Source organism: Siphateles boraxobius, unplaced genomic scaffold, assembly GCF_051911475.1.
Source record: "Siphateles boraxobius isolate OS27281-9 unplaced genomic scaffold, OSU_SipBor_1 207, whole genome shotgun sequence".
NCBI lineage: Eukaryota > Metazoa > Chordata > Actinopteri > Cypriniformes > Leuciscidae > Siphateles > Siphateles boraxobius.
In genome coordinates this window covers 1969751-1988957 of record NW_027508819.1, presented here as the reverse complement: position 1 = coordinate 1988957, position 19207 = coordinate 1969751, and positions in this window count along the sequence as shown.

Below are 19207 nucleotides of genomic sequence, written 5' to 3'. Positions count from 1 at the left end.
CAGAATAAGCCAGTCGTCAATGTAATTTAGCACCCAGATGCCCTGAAGCCTCAGCAAAGCTAGAGATGCATCCATCCATCCATGCTGAAGGTGTGAGGGGAGAGAGCTAGGCAGATAGGAGATGGAAGGATGGATATGTGGAAGTATGCGTCCTTCAGATCTATAGTGACAAATCAATCCTAGGATTTTATCTGACTCACGATGGTGGGAATAGTGAATCTCCTCAGAGACAGACTCAAGTGCCCTAGATCTAAAATTGGACGCAACCCCCCATCCTTCTTGGGAACTATAAAGTCAATCAATCTATCAATATATCAATCAATCAATCAATCGGCCTGTATTTTGGTCTTTGGATGCCGACCACAACAACTTCGCTAGGCTTTTCTGTCCCTGGCCAGACCCACCTAGTCTCCCGATGTCTTTTCTGGGGCGGCCGAGCGGTCTTTTAATGTCGAGTGGCAGCCATTCGGTCTTGGTCCACGTCCATCAGCCGTCCGAACTCCTGGCAACGTGTCCGGCCCAGCGCTTCTTGGCCTGTTCGGCCTGGTTGACAGTGTCCTTGACCTTGCTCTTCTTCCTCAGTAGCTTATTGCTGATGTGGTCTGTGTTCTTGACGCCAACCATCCGGGGTGATGTTGATGGCGCATCTACTGTTCAGCTCCTACAAAAGGGCCACGTTCTGTCGGCGCAGCCCTGTTGCCGGAGGGCGAGCAGTATGGCATTGATCTCCATGCTTTTGAAGGCCGTCTCGTAATCTACCAAGGCCAGCACCAAGTAGATCTTGTACTCCCGGCAGCATTCGAGCAGTTGATTCAGCACGTGTATGTGGTCCATCGTGCGGTAGCCAGACTGGAAGCCGGCCTGTTCAGGTGGCTGTTGTTCGTCCAACTGCCTGGCTAGTCGGTTGTACAGCACCCTGGTGAAGACCTTGTACGTGGTCGGCAGGAGCCAGATGGGCCGATAATTGCTCAGCTGTTTGCGGTCACTCTTCTTGTTCAGCAGCACTGTCTTGGCCATCTTCCAGTGATCCGGTGTTTGTCTCAGCGCCATGTAGCGGCTGAAACAGCTGGCCAATGCTGCCCAGAGCGAACTATGAAGTAGCGGGTGTAAGACCGGACTAGAGGGATATGCTCTATAGCCTCCTTCACCAGCAGTTTACTTCCTGTTCCAATTCCCTGCACTGGGTTGACTGCAGAAATATTTGGCAGGTTTTGCCATGCTTTGAAATATTCTACTAAGGGAACTATACTCGAAATCAGACAGGGAACCCCGAGGCTGATTTTCGGTATCATTCAAGATTCGTTCTCGATCCCCTGAAGCGGCTCTTCAGCAGGGTTTGGACAAAACGATTCTCGATGTGCGGAAGCGAGCGCTGCCTGTCCGCAAGCCTGTGGGGCAGTGTTACATACAGCACCGTGGAGACCACTCTCTTGTCTAGCCTGATATCTCTGAGACCGTTCCCATGTTCATCAATCTGCAAATACAGTTCTCCGAAACCGTTCCTGTGTTCATCCATCACCCATACTGTTTATTGACTCAATAAACCAGCTTTTACTTGCTATTGTCTCTTCTGTTCTCTCTCGCATAACACATTGTATACATTTTAAAATATTGCTCATTACTTACAAAGCACTAAATGGTTTAGCTCCCCTGTACTTGAGCGAGCTCTTAACACATTATAGTCCTTCACGTCTATTGCGATCTCAAAATTCCGGCCAGTTGATATTACCTAGAATATCTAAATTGAATGCTGGCGGTTGATCCTTTTCCTATTTAGCACCTAAACTTTGGAACAATCTTCCTAACATTGTCCGGGAAGCAGAAACACTCTGTCAGTTCAAATCTAGACTAAAAACAAATCTCTTTGACCTAGCATACACATACCTCCTTATAGACTTCTATAATTAAATGTTAGGCTGCAAAGATTAGGTCAGCCGGAACCGGGAACACTTCCCATAAATCCTGATGTACTTGTTACATCATAAGAAGGGTGGTGTCTACGCTAATATTAGTCTATCTGTTTATCCCAAGGTTTATCGCAGTCCGCCGGATCCAGGCTGTATCCGGATCTGATGAAGGACCTACGCCTGGACACGATGACAATGCAGTCCTGAAGTGTCAACTAGTCGCTCAACTGTGAAGGCCTCCTTCCCTTTACCTCTGTACTGATAAAACGTTGTCTGGATAATTCAGGTTCACGTGGCTGTGTACAGAAATAATACAGAAAAAAAATTCTGTATTATACATTTTTCAAGGCTTGTACCTTGGAACCTATTTCATGGTTTGCGTTCTCGAACCACCAGGCACTGTTTTGTGCAAATGAGGGGCTGGATTGCATTAGGGGTTTTCTGTTAGAACGGTGTCGTGTTAGCGGCCCCTAAGTTAATAACGTCTCGGGTTACGTATGTAACCCTTGTTCCCTGAGAAAGGGAACGAGACACTGCGTCGGTTACGACACTAGGGGGAACGCCCTTCAGCGTAGCGCGTCTGAATCCATGAATGAAATCGAATCCAATCCTATTGGCTTTGCGAGATGACGTAGCGAGTGACGGCATACACGGATGTGTACAAGAGCACACCGGCACAAGCAAGGTAAGCTCTTTGCTATGAAGCAAGTGCTACAGGCGGGGTGAAGTGTGGCGAACCGACTCAGTGTCTCGTTCCCTTTCTCAGGGAACAAGGGTTACATACGTAACCCGAGACGTTCCCTTTCGAGGGAACTCGAACTGCGTCGGTCACGACACTAGGGGAACGAGATACCCACTATACCACAATAAACCCCGCTCATCCCAGTGTGAAGCTGTCTTCAGGCACAAACTAGGACGAAAGCACTCGTGCACCGGGTGTAGAGGGAAGGTCCAGACTGTAAAACCTCATGAATGTGTGTGGAGTGGCCCAGCCAGCCGCCTCACATATGTCATGGATAGAAACCCCTGAAAGGAGGGCTCTAGAGGATGCTATGCCTCTGGTGGAGTGAGCCTTCACGGCCATAGGTGAAGGCAAATTGCGCACCTGATAGGCCAGGGAAATAGTCTGAACGATCCAGTTGCTGATGGTCTGTTTAGAGGCGGAAAGCCCCTTCTTGGGCGACCCGAAACACACCAGCAACTGGTCCGACTTCCGCCATGAGGAGGACCTCTGGATATAACACTGCAGTGCCCTGACAGGGCATAGCAGATGAAGTCTCTCCTCATCTGCCGTCACATGAGGTGGAGGATGAAATGCCTGCAGAACCAAAGGCCGTGCCATATTAGAAGGCACCTTGGGCAAATAGCCGGGCCGGGGGTGCAAGATGACCTTAATGTTGCCTGGAGCAAACTCCAAGCACCCATAGGAAATAGAGAGCGCCTGGAGATCTCCTACCCTCCTTAGAGAAGTAATTGCCAACAAAAAGACCACCTTAAACGAAAGGTTCTTGGCCTCAGCCGACTCCAATGGTTCGAAGGGGGCCTCGGCCAGCCCTTCGAGAACCACTGCCAGGTCCCAAGAGGGAACCCTGGTGCGAGTCGCAGGTCTCATCCTCCAGGCTCCACAGAGGAAACGTACGACCAGGTGATGCCTCCCCAGAGGACCATCACTCAGAGGAGCGTGGAATGCCGCAATGGCAGCCACATAAACCTTGAGTGTGGACGGGGTAAGCCCGGCAGAAAAGCGGTCTTGGAGAAACTCCAGCACTGAAGCCACTGGGCAGTGAACTGGGTCCAAAACACGCTCTCTGCACCAATTGGAAAATACATTCCACTTAAGGCCGTATAACTTCCTCGTGGAGGGAGCTCTGGAAGTGAGTATAGTTTCAACCACTTCTGCTGACAGCCCGGCTTCTAGGAACTGTGCCCCCTCAGGGGCCAGACCCACAGTTTCCACAGCTCGGGCCGAGGGTGGAGAACTGAGCCCTCTGCCTGAGACAACAGGTCCCTCCTCAGAGGGATCTGCCATGGCGGGCCTGCCAGAAGCAGGATGATGTCCGAAAACCATACTCGGGCCGGCCAACACGGGGCTACTAATAGTAGGCTGACCCCGTCCCGACGGACCCTTTCCAGAACTGCTGGGAGCAGAGCGATTGGGGGAAAGGCGTACAGACGCAGCCTCGGCCACGTCTGCATGATGGCATCCAACCCCAGCTGGGCTGGATGTGTGAGGGAGAACCACAGTGGACAGTGTGTCATCTCTCGAGACGCAAATAGGTCCACTTCCACTGGGCCAAACCTCTCGCATATTAACTCCACCACCTCGGGGTGGAGTCTCCATTCCCCGGGCCTCAGCCCCTGCCTCGACAGTACGTCTGCTCCCTGGTTCTGGTCCCCCGGGACATACATCGCCCTGAGAGACGACAGTCTCCACTGGGACCACAGGAGTATCTGATGCGCCAGTCTGCACAGAGGGCGCGACCTCAGACCCCCCTGACGGTTTAGGTAAGATACCACCGACATGCTGTCGGATCTTACTAGGACATGGCGACCATGGAGGTCTGGCAGAAAGTTCCTCAGAGCCCGGAACACCGCCAACATTTCTAGGCAATTTATGTGCCAAGAGGAATGATGGTCCTGCCAGAGACCTCTCGTAAAGCGGCCGTCCATGACCGCGCCCCAGCCCGTGAGGGAGGCGTCTGTCGAAATAGATATCCGGCGACATGACGCTCCCAGTCTGGGACCCTGGGACAGGAACCAAGGCTTCTTCCAAATTGATAGGGAACGAAGGCATCTGCGCGTAACCCTTATCAAGCGGAATGGATTTCCCCTCTGGGAAAACCCCTTGGCTCTTAACCACCAGTGTAGAGCTCTCATGTATAGCAGGCCAGAAGGTATCACGCTGGACGCCGCTGCCATGAGACCCAACACTCTCTGAAAGTGTCTGACAGTGATGGCTTGGCCTAGCTTTATCCTGGACACTGTGGTCAGGATGGACTCGATCCGAGCAGGAGACAAATGTGCCTGCATCGTGACTGAATCCCACACCACTCCCAGGAACAAGGTTCTCTGGGCTGGTGCCAACACACTTTTCTTTGTGTTGAGTCTCAACCCCAGGCTTTGGATGTGGGCGAGGACGACATCTCGATGCCGAATCGCCAGCTCTCGTGACTGAGCCAGTATCAGCCAGTCGTCGATATAATTGAGCACTCTGATGCCCTCGAGCCTCAGAGGTGCTAGAGCTGCATCCATACATTTGGTAAAGGTGCGAGGGGAGAGAGCTAGGCCAAACGGAAGAACCCGATATTGGTAGGCTTCGCCCCCGAAAGCGAACCTCAGGAACTTCCTGTGAGACGGAAGGATGGAGATGTGAAAGTAAGCGTCTTTTAGATCTATCGTGACAAACCAATCCTCGGACTGGATTTGACTTACGATAATGGGAATAGTAAGCATCTTGAAGCTGAATCTCCTCAGGGATTGGTTCAGATGCCTCAGATCTAAAATGGGACGCAACCCCCCATCCTTCTTTGGAACTATGAAGTACCGGCTGTAGAACCCGGACTCCCTGACTGGTAGGGGAACATGCTCTATGGCCCCTTTTTCCAGCAGCGAGTGAACCTCCTGTTCCAACACCAGACCCTGCTCTGGGTGAACTGAAGTCCGGACCACCCCATTGAATCTTGGTGGGCGGACCCGGAACTGCAGTCTGTACCCAGTTTCTACAGTACGCAGGACCCATGGAGAAATATTTGCGAGGTTCTGCCAAGCCTCTGCGAAATTCATCAAGGGAACCAGCCCCTCGGGGCTGGTGTCCAGTGTTTTGTGCAGGATGTTGACGGTGCCCTGAAGCGGAGGACCGGCAGGGGAGAACCGACAACGTCCTACATTGTGCGAACCCGAACACTGGCTGCTTGCAAGCCTTTGGGGCAGGCAGACCAGCGTGAGCTCGCTGGGAGCTAGCGTGTCCCGAAGCGTCAAAGACGGCGGGATACTGACGCCAACTCCCTGAGGGCCCGAGGAGAGAGGGGACCTCAGTCGTCCTCTCTCGGGGAGGGCGGCCCTCTGAGGCCTTACAGAAGTTAGGACCTCTTTCCCTTAGCCTTCTTAGACTGAATAACGGTCCTCAGATCCGTCTTCTCAGGAGGCTGAGGGTGTGAGCGTCGACCAGAGTCCCAAGCTCTATGAGGGGGAGCTCTGGCAGCGACACTCGCCTTCTGTGCCTGGCGGTAGGAGGAAGAGGAGGCCTGCTGTGGTTGTTCCCTAGCAGCCGCCCTCCTAGACCTTGAACGGCGAGGGAGATACCGCTTGAAAGCTTCGCCCTGCTTCTTTGCATCCTCAAACCTGTCCACTACAGCATTAACAGCCTCACCAAATAGACCTGAGGCTGAAACGGGTGCATCAAGAAGGAAGGTCCTGTCCTTCTCCTTAATGCCCGACAGGTTGAGCCACAGATGTCTCTCCGTGGTTACCAGGGCTGACATGGAGCGACCGATGGCACGGGCCGTCTCCTTGGTAACCCGGAGCGACAAGTCTGTGGCTCTGCGAAGCTCAGCGATATCGTCTGGAGATGGACCCTCGCCTTGGTCTATATCTCTTAAAAGGTCGGCTTGGTACGCCTGCAAGATGGCCATTGTGTGCAGGCTCGCACCAGCTCGACCCGCCGCCATATAAGCCCTGCCCACCAAAGCGGATGTGGTGCGGCAAGGTTTGGAAGGCAACGCCGGTGACTTCAGGGATGATGCAAGGTCAGGTGAAAGGTAGCTGGCTAAAGCTTCCTCAACCCGAGGCATCATCCCATATCCCTTATCTCTAACCCCCACTACATCACTGTAATTCAACATAGGGGGGTTAGACAGGCGAGATGAAAATGGCCTGTTCCAGGATTTACACAACTCATTGTGTAAATCCGGGAAGAAAGGGAGAGACCGGCGTGGAGTTTGCTGGCGGTGCTGCAGGAAGCGCTCATTAAGTTTGCTTTCCGTACGCGCTTCCTGCCGCTCTTGTGGCCAAGAAATATCAAGCTTGGCCACAGCCCGCGTCAAAACCTCCACTAATTCACTATAGTTGGGTGCTGGCTGAACAGGATGGTGTGTGGTAAAATGATCCTCATCCCCAATACTCAGTACGTCTAATTCCTCGGAATTAGACAGCTGTAAAACAGGCACGTCATCCCGATCGAGAGAAGCCGCGGAGCGGGCTCCCGAACGGGGAATGGGGGAATCGGACTCATCAGAAGAGGAACGAGAATATGCCTCGGCAGTCTCGCCCTCAACCAGATCTCTTTGCGATCCCCATGATGAAAGCCGCCGCATTGCCTCGGCAGATGCGGGACCCGAACCGCGGGGGGAACGCATTTGGCCATCTTCAGTAAATAAAGCCAGTCGAGAACGCAGCACTCTCACAGAAAGAGACTCACAATGAGCGCAAGCAGCCCCCTCGAGAGCTGCTTGAGCGTGCTGCCTTCCCAAACATGACACACACATTTCATGTGTGTCCCCAGCCGTGAGAAAACGCGGGCATGGGAACACACACTTCTTAAATTGTTCAGACATACTGTTAGCTTCAAAGCAGACAAACAACACCAAATAAGCTGAATAGCAAAAAGCTTACCTTGCTTGTGCCGGTGTGCTCTTGTACACATCCGTGTATGCCGTCACTCGCTACGTCATCTCGCAAAGCCAATAGGATTGGATTCGATTTCATTCATGGATTCAGACGCGCTACGCTGAAGGGCGTTCCCCCTAGTGTCGTAACCGACGCAGTTCGAGTTCCCTCGAAAGGGAACTAATGATCGTTGCAACAGAAGTGTATCAATCAAAACTAACTTTAGCTGCACAATAACTTTATTCTAGAGATACTGTAAAGCCAAAACAATCTCTGTTACTTTAATTTCCTATTATCACTGTAAATCTGCTTTGAAACAATCTATATTGTTAAAAGCACTATATAAATGAAGGTGACTGACTGACTGACTCGAGGAAATATTTGCATAATGCCGCCCAAATGCATACGGGGCTTCAGTAATCAGTTGTCTGACAATAAAGTATTATCTAATCTAATCTAATCTAAGTAGTGTTGTTGCCCCCATGTCGTGGAGACGCTGTGTGTTTTTATGCAAAAGCCAAAGTACTTTATTTGCCCGTCCGAAAGTGGATGCAATTAGAGCAATCAGTAGTTAAGATTTATTTACAACACTGTTCCAGTACAACACAAACTGCCGGCGTTTGTCACGTGTAGTTGAACCGTGGCTTGTGTACAGTAATACTTACGAGCATCCGATCGGTTTGGTCATCTGCATTTTCAAAATCTGATTCGGCTCAAACTGATATGGTAAAACTGACGACATTACTAACTTAATACGTGCTTAATACTTGTCTTAATACTTGCTTTGGATGCTGAAACTCGCGATTATGGTAAGCAGCGTAACATTTCTGTCACCACTTTAGGGGTTCGGTCAATCACAAAGCACTGAGTTTGCTGGCCAATCAGAGCACACTACGCTTTTCGGAAGGAGGGGCTTTGTAGAAAGACGGGGCATAGAGGAGCTACAATAATGTACAATATGTGAAATATAATGTGTTTTTTTTACATTAAAACATGGTAACATATTCTATTACACCAAATACACCAAATAATGATCTTTGAAAATAGCATCATATGACCCCTTTAAAACCATACATGAGGAAAGCATTGGTTTGAATATACACTCTCATTCTCAGTGTGTAAAACTCATAACAAGCCTCTTATCTTTAACCTGCTGTAATCTGTATTACTCAGCGACGTTTGTGAAGTGTGTGTGTGTGTGTGTGTGTGTGTGTGTGTGTGTGTGTGTGTGTGTACAGTCTGTTCAGTTAAACCCTGGTACAAAGTCCAAATCAAATGAGCCAAAGACTACATCTCTTGATCTGTCCCTGTTGGCGAACCTAAACACAGTAATGCTTGACTGCAGAAAACCCAACTGAAAATCACTCTTACCTATAAAACTCAAGAGGAATAGTGAGAGTGAAAGGAAATATGAATGAAAGGATATGATCAGACCATCATCCTATCTCATGTCTTCATACTTCACTGTCTGATATGACACACCACTTAAAAGACAGTAAATAAAGAGTACAAAGAAATATGCCACACTGGAAAAGTGATAAGTAGATTAATTTTAGTAGCGCACATTTACCAGGGTAAGGAATCATATTCTGCCTTAAGAGAAGTGTTGCTCTGGCTTATCTGTTCAGTAATGCTGTGAGCTCGGTCACCATGGTTACAGCACACATTCCTCATCATCAGCAGAAGATCATGCACACACACACACACACACACACACACACACACACAGAAGGGTCATTCCGTGTCAACCTTATTTTCCTGTAGAAAGACAAACATAAATACATTTACATTTACATTTAGCAGATGCTTTTATCCAAAGCGACTTACAAATTAGAACAATAGAAGCAGTTAAACTAACAGTAGGACAACAATATGCAAGTGCTATAGTTTAATCTAACACAGTACGTGTATTTTTTTTATTTTTTCATAAAGATAATAGATATAAAAATAGAATAGAAGATAAAGTGTTAGTATTAATGGATCAAGTGCTGGCGAAAAAGATTCTTTTTCTTGAAAATGGCTCCGGCCTCGGCAGCTCGGGTTGAGTTGGGCAGATCATTCCTCCAACAGGGAACAGACCAGGTGAAGGTCTGAGAAAGAGATTTTGTGCATCTTTGAGATGGTACCACAAGACGGCATTCATTTGCAGAGCACAAATGTCTGGATGGCACATAAGTCTGAAGTAATGAGTTTAGGTAAGAGGGAGCAGTGCCAGTGGTTGTTCTGTAGGCAAACGTCAGTGCCTTGAATTTGATGTGAGCAGCAACTGGCAACCAGTGCAATTTTACATTTTCAATGGTCAAGAACCAAATGTTGGTTACATTTTAAACAGCTGATAGGTATTGTGTTTAAACAAGAATGTCTAAAGAACAAATTACACTGAAACTAGAAATGTATCTTGTTTCCCTCTATCAGAAGATTTGCATTAAACACACCTACATGTAAAAAAACTAACATTTTTCAGAAGTTTACATGTCTTTAATTCAGGAGGTGTTAAAGATATCCTTTTTTCTTGATTTATAAGCATATCTATAATGTGTTTAATAATTGTATTGTCATACTTTGTTAATGATTAATTAATCATTTCTAAATGAAGTATAGAATTATTTACAAACCAGTTATTTAAGAGTTGGCAGTGGTTTAAAAGATCACTTAGAAAGTGTAAGTAAATGATTATTAAACTATTTAAATGTACATTCATACATCTTATTATTGAGAAATATAGTAATAGTTACTAAGTGTGTTAATAAATGCTTTATTAACATGTATATATACTGTAATTCAGGGTTCATTCAGCTAGTCATAAAGCATTTAGTAGTGCTCAGTTAACTATTTTTGTGAGCTCATCTAAAGTGAGGACTATTTATGCCTTGTAAAGCATTTATAAAGGATATTTAAAGACTCAGTTAACTTCTAAACAGAAAAAGGAAACAAACACAACACTGTGATACAGAACATATAAATAGCTTTAAATCTCCTTTATAAATGCTACAATGCTTTAATTACACTTTCTAAGTAATCTTATGAACTACTGACAACTCTTAAATAACTGGTTTATAAATAATTTAATACTTCATTTAGAAGTGATCATTAATAAAGTTTGAAAATACTGTTATTAAACACATTATAGATATGCTTTTAAATCAAGAATAAAGCCTTTATAGCTGTATTAATAAACTGCTTATTAATGTATATTAGTGCTTTATAAATGATGAATTAACTGTTTATTAATGCTTAACTAATGATTAATAGTGTGCAGTTATTATAGTGTTACCATGCTTTTTGCCATTTTTTAACTGTCACCGTTAGCATATAATGAAACAAAGATTGATAACGTTGACAGATTTGACTAATAGACCTACCAATCTCTGTGTAGAAATAAAATAATAATGCTGCCATCTTCCTAAAATAATTTTTACCCCTCTGTAATTCGGCTCCAAATCATTTTGACCCCATCGACAAAACTGTGGATTACTCAGTATGCATCTGTGACATTTAATATTTTGGCAATTTGTCAGTCTTGAAGAACAGTGATCCTGTGGATATATCCATGTCCAGATGATAAAACCTGACGAGTGTGTGCGGAGAGGACCGGCCCGCCACAGCACATAAACACATCATGTAAGGGTGCAAACTCCTAGTGGAGAACCTCTGCTGTACGGACTCCATTCCCCGGGCCTCAACAGGATATGTGCTCCAAGATCCAATGCCCTGGAAAATAAACTGTCCCGAGGGAGAGCTGACTTTCTTCTCTAGGGAAAGTCGAACAGAAGCGGAGCTTCAACTGAAACTCCCAGTATTGCACATATGTACCTGTTGTGACATTTCATACACAGATCGCTCCGGAACTGTTAGTTTGTTTTTGTTTTCACACACAAAGTAGTAACACTAAGCCTCACTTGAAGCAGGTTACACCTCAAAATATAATTCGGGAAAAAAAAAAACTTTTTTATCTTAGTGTAAAATAAACTTGTTCACATTGAAAAAAAAACAAAAAAACAAGATGGATGGATAACCACAAAATGTATTAAATAACCAACACCAACAATAATTATAATATATATATTGAGGCCGGTAAGTATGAGTGTTTCTGTCCAATGTTTGTGTGTGTGTGTTGAATCGGCCTCACCGGTGAGCCGACCAAAGTCCGTGCCCGTGTAGAGGAACAGCGCTGTCCTGTGTAGTGATCCAAGGTGAAATAATCCAATTGAATAATCCTATTTCCACGAGGAGTCCTTCCTACTCAGTCTATGACAAGCCTCTCCAGCCGCGCGATCGATCGCTAGTTCCACAAGAGCAATTGTTGCGTTGTCCCGGCTCTTTTAAACGGAAGTAAAAGTCAATAATCCACCTGATCCGACTGACGTCATGGGGGATTCCCAGGAGCTCCGCGAGCTCGCGATAGTAAAACCAAAACACTATAACACAAAGACTTGCGGGCAACAAAACACGGTAAAAATAATCACATTATTGCAGCTATAAAACAAAGTATAACATTTATACTAAACAGCCATACAATTATTAACCCCCCCTGTCAATTATTAACCCCCTTCCTGTCATGTGATGAGGGATCACATGACAGGAAGAGGAACTACACTTGTATAAAGAGAGCAGCATGGCAAACAAACAGGGTTCCTAACAGATACCATTCACTTTTCTGGAGTGTGGAGTTTCCACTTGCGGACTCACCTTTCCAGACACCACATCAAGCTTTTGGATTATCACTTTTTTTGGACTGTATATACACTGGTGGACACTCAAATTGGGACGCTTCAACACACAAGGATTCGTATGGAGTCTATGCTTTTAACAACCTGAGTTTCCCTGATTTTATTGTTTTGTTTTTAAGTCTCTTGTGAAGATTGTAAATACACCATTCTTATAGACTTTAACCTCAGTTTTGTCTCATTCTTTTAACACCCAAGTCCTCACACAGTAAAATCTGACCCCATTTTACTTTTGTAATCTCAACTTAATTGGCTGAACGTTACAAAGTGAGTGGCCGAGATAGTGAGATCTGAGCTAACCCTCGGACTGCAGTTAAATCCATTTCTTTTGCTGCTTAATCTAATCTAAGTAGTGATGTTACATTTGACACTGAAGCTTTGAAGCTCGTATCGAGTACGTAGCGCAATAGCGCAACATGAAGCTCCGTGCCTTTCTTTCCAGTCATGTGAATGCTTCACTTTGCGTGTGGGAATGTTTTAACCCTGATCACTACTCTACAGGTTTTTGGAAGTTTAAGTCCATTTACTACAATTTTTTATATATATATATATATATATAAATAAGCCTATAGCCTATGTTACATGATCATATATTCTGACACATAAACAGCATAGAAACCATAAAATAATTAGACCAATATTTACTTGCATCAAGCAACTCTGTTGGTATTTTTGTAATTAGTATTAATATAATTGTAACATTTAATTTACTGCCACACTTTAATATGTGAATTATATTATCAGAAAACTGAACATTTAGCATTTTGTCAGGCTTTTATTTGTGCTTAAAGGATAAAACAACGGCACTGCGCACTCAGCTGCTCATAAACATGGCTGCTATAAATTTGACATGCCACAAGATGGCGCTGTTTTCGACACTGACGCTTCGAATCTTTTCCCGAAACACTCCGGTGAAAGCCTCAGTGCTTCATGAGGCTTCCTTTGCCCATCCCTAACGGGTAGTGTGTAGGTTTTCCAAAGACAGATGCGTAACAGAATGATCGATGAAATAGAAAACTTCCATAACTTCCAACACACACTACCATAAACTTCAACATGTAACACTGAACTGAAGAAACAGGGCTTATAAACACTGACACAGGCAATCAAAGAAACAGACCACGTGAGAACTATTAGAAACTGTGGTAACAAACCAGAACTCAGGCAAATAGAGTGATAATGAAACTAAACAGAACAAGATCATGAAACAGAACATGACTAAGAATCTATGAACTCAACAAGACATGAACAGGATAATTTGTCATGGAAAAATGCATTGTGTATATTTCAAGAATGAATTAAATGATCCAATCTATTTAATTTCCTAAGCCATGTGACCCGATGATGTCACAACATTTCTGATGTATTGATACACCTGCCACATGTTTTAAATGGATTTAACTGGGGGGACATATAATGTCTCACCAGCGTCTATAGTTTGCTTATGAGCTGCGATTTGTCTCTGGAGAAACCACGCTTGTGCATTTTTTTTTTATTCGATCATGTTATTACATGGGGCGTTACAGTGATAAAATCGTCTCGGTTACGTATGTAACCCTAGTTCCCTGATAGGGAACGAGACGCTGCGTCAAACGCTGTGTGAACGCCCCTGCGTTGTGCGTCATGAAGCATGTATGGAAGCAGCCCAATGGAGAGATGGAACGTCATAGGCGGGTGACGTCATCGACCAGGAAACTATAAAGCACCCCATAAACACAAGCGCAACAGCTTCTGATAGGCCTGAAGGAAGCGCTAGCGGGAATGCCGGGAGTATGGTGGAATGACGCAGCGTCTCGTTCCCTATCAGGGAACTAGGGTTACATACGTAACCGAGACGTTCCCTTTCAAGGGAACTCGAGCTGCGTCAAACGCTGTGGGAACGCTAATACCCACGTCACCATAGGACCAAGTGACCGCCATGTGAGAACTAGCGCACAGAGGACTAGAGCACCTGTGCCCCAGGGGTAGAACTTAAATCTAGGTCGTAGAACTTAATGAAAGTATGCGGTGAAGACCATCCAGCCGCATCACAAACGTCACTGAGGGAAACTCCTGACAGTAAGGCTTTAGAAGCCGCCATACTCCTGGTAGAGTGGGCTCGTACAGCCAAAGGTGAAGGATGACCAGCCGACTCATAGGCAAGTGAGATAGCCTCGACCACCCACTTGCTCATTCTCTGTTTAGACGCGGGACACCCCTTCTTGGGTGGCCCAAAGCACACAAATAGTTGTTCTGACTTCCTCCACAGGGCAGTTCTGTGGACATAGGCGTCTTACGCCCTAACAGGGCAGAGTAAATTAAGTTTCTCCTGATCAGACGACAGAAATGGAGGAGGATAAAAGGCCTGCAGAACTGTAGGTCTAACAACATTAGTAGGGACCTTGGGAACGTAACCTGGTCTAGGATGCAGGAAAGCCTTAAGCATGCCAGGCGAAAATTCCAGGCACGAGGATGAAACCGACAGAGCCTGCAAATCTCCGATTCTCTTTAGTGAGGAGATAGCAAGAAGAAAGATAGTCTTAAACGTGAGAAACTTCTCAGGAACTTCTTCGATAGGTTCAAGAGGAGCTAGGGAAAGACCTTCTAATACGATGGCCAGATCCCAGGCCGGCACCCTCGTACGAACTGCTGGCCTCAGCCTCAGTGTGCCACGAAGGAAACGAGTTATAAGCGGGTGTCTCCCAAGAGAAACTCCACTGAAAGGGACGTGGTAAGCAGCCAGTGCCGCCACATACACCTTTAGTGTGGAGGGGGATAGCCCTGTGGAGAAGCGCTCCTGCAGGAATTCCAGCACTGCACCCACTGGGCAGTTAACTGGGTCCTGCAGGTGCCCTCCACACCAAGAAGTGAAGAGTTTCCACTTCAAGGCATAAAGCTTCCTCGTGGATGGAGCTCTGGAGTGAAAAATGGTCTCAACAACCTCGGTTGAGAGACCAGAGTTCATGAGCTGGGCCCCCTCAGAGGCCAAGCCCACAATACTGGGCGGGGGTGAAATATCATGCCGCCCGCCTGAGAGAGTAGATCCCTCCTGACCGGGAGCTCCAAGGGAGAGCCGTCCAGGAGAGAAATCAGGTCCGCAAACCATACTCGGGCCGGCCAGAACGGGGCTACTAATAGTAGGCTGACCCCGTCCTGGCGAACCCTCTCCAGAACTCCAGGTAGCAGAGCAATTGGGGGAAAGGCGAACAGACGTGACCTCGGCCACGGCTGCACCATAGCGTCCAACCCCAGAGGGGCTGGATGGCTGATGGAAAACCATAGATGACAATGCGTGGTCTCCTTGGAAGCGAATAGGCCCACCTCGGCGTGACCGAAACTCAACCAAAGGAGCTCCACCACCTCGGGATGGAGTCTCCAATCCCCCGGCCTCGGCCCCTGTCTCGACAGGGAGTCTGCTACCACATTCAAATACCCAGGAAGATACATTGTTCTCAGAAATAGTAACCTCCCTTGGCACCACAGGAGGATCTGACGGGCCAACTTGTAAAGCCGGCGAAACCGCAGGCCCCCCTGATGATTTATATAAGAGACCACCGACGTGTTGTCTGACTGAACTAACACATGATGACCTCTGAGGTCTGCTAGGAAGTGTTTCAGAGCCTGGAACACCGCCAACATCTCTAGACAATTTATAAGCCGTGATAGATGATGGTCCTGCGACAGCCCTTGGGCTGGACGACCACTCGTGACCGCCCCCCACCCTGTGAGGGAAGCATCCGTCGTTAGCGTTACGCGACGACAAAGAGCCCCCAACACAGACCCTTTGAATTGGAACAAAGTTTCTTTCCACATGACCAGAGCACGAAGGCAGCGCCGCGTGACTTTGACCGTGCGGAGCGGATTTCCCCTCGGGGAGAATCCCTTGGTCCTGAGCCACCACTGTAGCGATCTCATGTACAACAGGCCGCAAGGTATAACGTCGGACGCTGCTGCCATCAGACCCGACAGTCTCTAAAACTGTTTTACAGTAAGTAGCTGGCCTAGCTTTACTTGTTTCACAGCTGAGAGAATCGAAACGATGCGGATCGGAGCGAGTCACGCCTACATCGAAACCGAAACCCAAACGATACCCAGAAAAGTGGTCTTCTGAGGAGATAATACACTTTTCTTTGCGTTCAGCCTCAACCCCAACTTCCTGATATGAACGAGAACGACATCTCAATGTCGAAAACCGCCATCTGCTCTGTCTGAGCTAAACTCAACCAATCGTTGATGTAATTGAGGACACGAACACCCTGAAGCCTCAGGGGCACTAGTGCTGCGTCCATGCATTTCGTGAAAGTGCGGGGAGGCCAAACGGAAGAACCCTGTGCTGGTACACCTCGCCCCCGAAGGCGAATCTCAGGAACTTCCTGTGTTGTGGAAGGATGGAAATGTGGAAGTACGCGTCCCTTAGATCTATCGTGACAGACCAGTCCTCGGATCTGATTTGTGACACGATCTGCTTGAAAAAGAGCATCTTGAATTTTGGCTTCCCTACCGAGCGATTCAATAGGCGCAGGTCTAAAATTTGACGCAACCCCCCATCCTATTTTGGAACGATGAAATATCGGCTGTAATAGCCTGACTCCACACTGGGAGGAGGAACCCGTTCTATAGCCTCCTTTTGAAGGAGTGCTTTCACCTCTTGTTCCATAACCAGAGCCTGCTCGGGGCCCACCACTGTAGGCAGAACCCCTCTGAATCTTGGTGGACGACACCTGAATTGGATAGCATAATCCCTTTCTATTGTCTGCAGGACCCAATGAGATATTTTTGGAAGGCTTTACCACTCTGCCAGAAATTCTACTAAGGGTACCAGTCTCTCGAGACTGGCCTCTGGTGTAACTTGAGCAGCAAACGCAGCGCCCTGTAACGGCACACCGGCAGGGAACAACTGGTCTAACCGCACTGAAACCCTCCTCAGAGGGAGCGAGCGTCCCTCGGAAAATCGCTCGCTGGGACCGTCTGCGTCCCGGCATTAAGGCGGGGTTGGCAGAACGGGCCACTGAGGGCACAGAGGAAGAATGGGAACCGTAGAAAGAGGTGAACACCTTTCCGCCTCTGTGGGGACCACCCTCAATGCCCTGCGCGCTGTGGCGCCAGGACTTCTTCTTAGCCGAAGCCTTCTTAGCTAATATAACTGTCCTCAGATCAGTTCTATTACTGGGAGATTTCGGCTGAGAGTGCCGCGGCTGAGCCCACTGTCCAGCAGGGGGAGCACGAGACGCGACACTCTGCTTCAGCGCCCTATATGATGAGCTCGCAGACGGCCGGGGCTGCTCCCGCTCAGCAGCCCCAGGGACATACATTTTTAAAGGGAGAAATTTCTTAAAAGCTGTTGTTTGCTTTTCCTTCTCCTGGAATTTATCGATGACAGAATTTACAGCATCGCCAAATAAACCCATGGGGGAGAGAGGAGTGTCTAAAAGGAAAGCTTTTTCTTTTTCTTTTATATTTGTCTTATTTAACCATAGATGTCTTTCTGCGGCCACCAGAGCTGCCATGGATCGACCCACTAGCTTGGCCGACTCTCTGGTTGCGCGCAGGGATAAATCAGCAGCCTGACGCAGTTCGCGAACCACGTCAGCACTGACCTCCTCACTCTCACTCACATCCCTCAGCAGGTCAGCCTGGTATGCCTGCATAATAGACATAGCATGCAGACATGACGCAGCCTGACCCGCCGCCGAATACGCTTTGCCCACAAAAACCGAAATATTTCTAAGAGGCTTGGTGGGTAATGCCGGTGCCTTAACAGATGACGCAGCCTCGAGGGAGAGAAAACTCGCAAGCGTCTCTTCCACGCGAGGCATAGCCGAATAACCATATGATTTTGCCCCCACAATATTAGAATATGTTGAAGTCTGGGGACTAAACACTCTATATGACACCGTTTTTTTCCACGATTTCGACACCTCAGTGTGGAGATCGGGAAAAAACGGCAAGCACCGGCGTGGAGGTTGCACTCGTGACGGCAAAAATCTCTCATCTAATTTTGATTTAGAAACAGACTCCTGTCTAGTCACTGGCCATACAATGCTGAGTTTTTCTACAGCTCTTGTTAATACCTCCACTAGCTCATCACTTTCGGGAGTGTAAGGTGGCGAATCCTCCACATCTCCCTCATTTATAACTGGTGCCTCAGCCCGAGCGGAAGAAACCGCAGCGCATGCTTCCGAACACGGGACTGAGGCACTGTATCTCACAGGTGAAGGGAGAGATAAGGCAGAGCCCGTCTCTAACCCCGCTGAGAGATCCATCTGCGATCCCCACGATACGCGTCGTCGCTCTGCCTCGGCAAGAGCGGGACCCGAACCGCGGGGAGCGCGCACCGAACCGCTCTCCTCGAAGAGCGCCCGGCCGGAGCGTAGCGTCCTCAATGGCAGACGCTCGCAATGCTCACAATGAGCTCCCTCGAGAGCTGACTGGGCATGCTGCACTCCCAAACAAACAACACAAAGAACGTGTGTATCCCCACTCGTAAAATAACGCGAGCAGGGAGGGACACAATTCCTAAACTGCTGTTCGTTCGCCATATCTCTCTTAATATATATATATATATATATATATATATATATATATAAATTGTTTGTGTGGTGTAGAGTATGTAAAGACAGACAATATTCACACAGGGACAGATTCACATATAGCGCGACTGAAGGCACAGAAAGCTGTTGCCCTTGTGTTTATGGGGTGCTTTATAGTTTCCTGGTCGATGACGTCACCCGCCTATGACGTTCCATCTCTCCATTGGGCTGATTCCATACGTGCTTCATGACGCACAACGCAAGGGGCGTTCCCACAGCGTTTGACGCAGCTCGAGTTCCCTTGAAAGGGAACAACTTTGAGAGAGACTCGTAATTGTTTTTACTTTTTTAGCTGCAGGGAATTTTACTGAATGAACAACTAGGTTAAATAGGTTAATCTTCCCATTACATCAAAAATAAGTATGTCTGTAATATGTCAATTACATTTGAACCGTCTTTA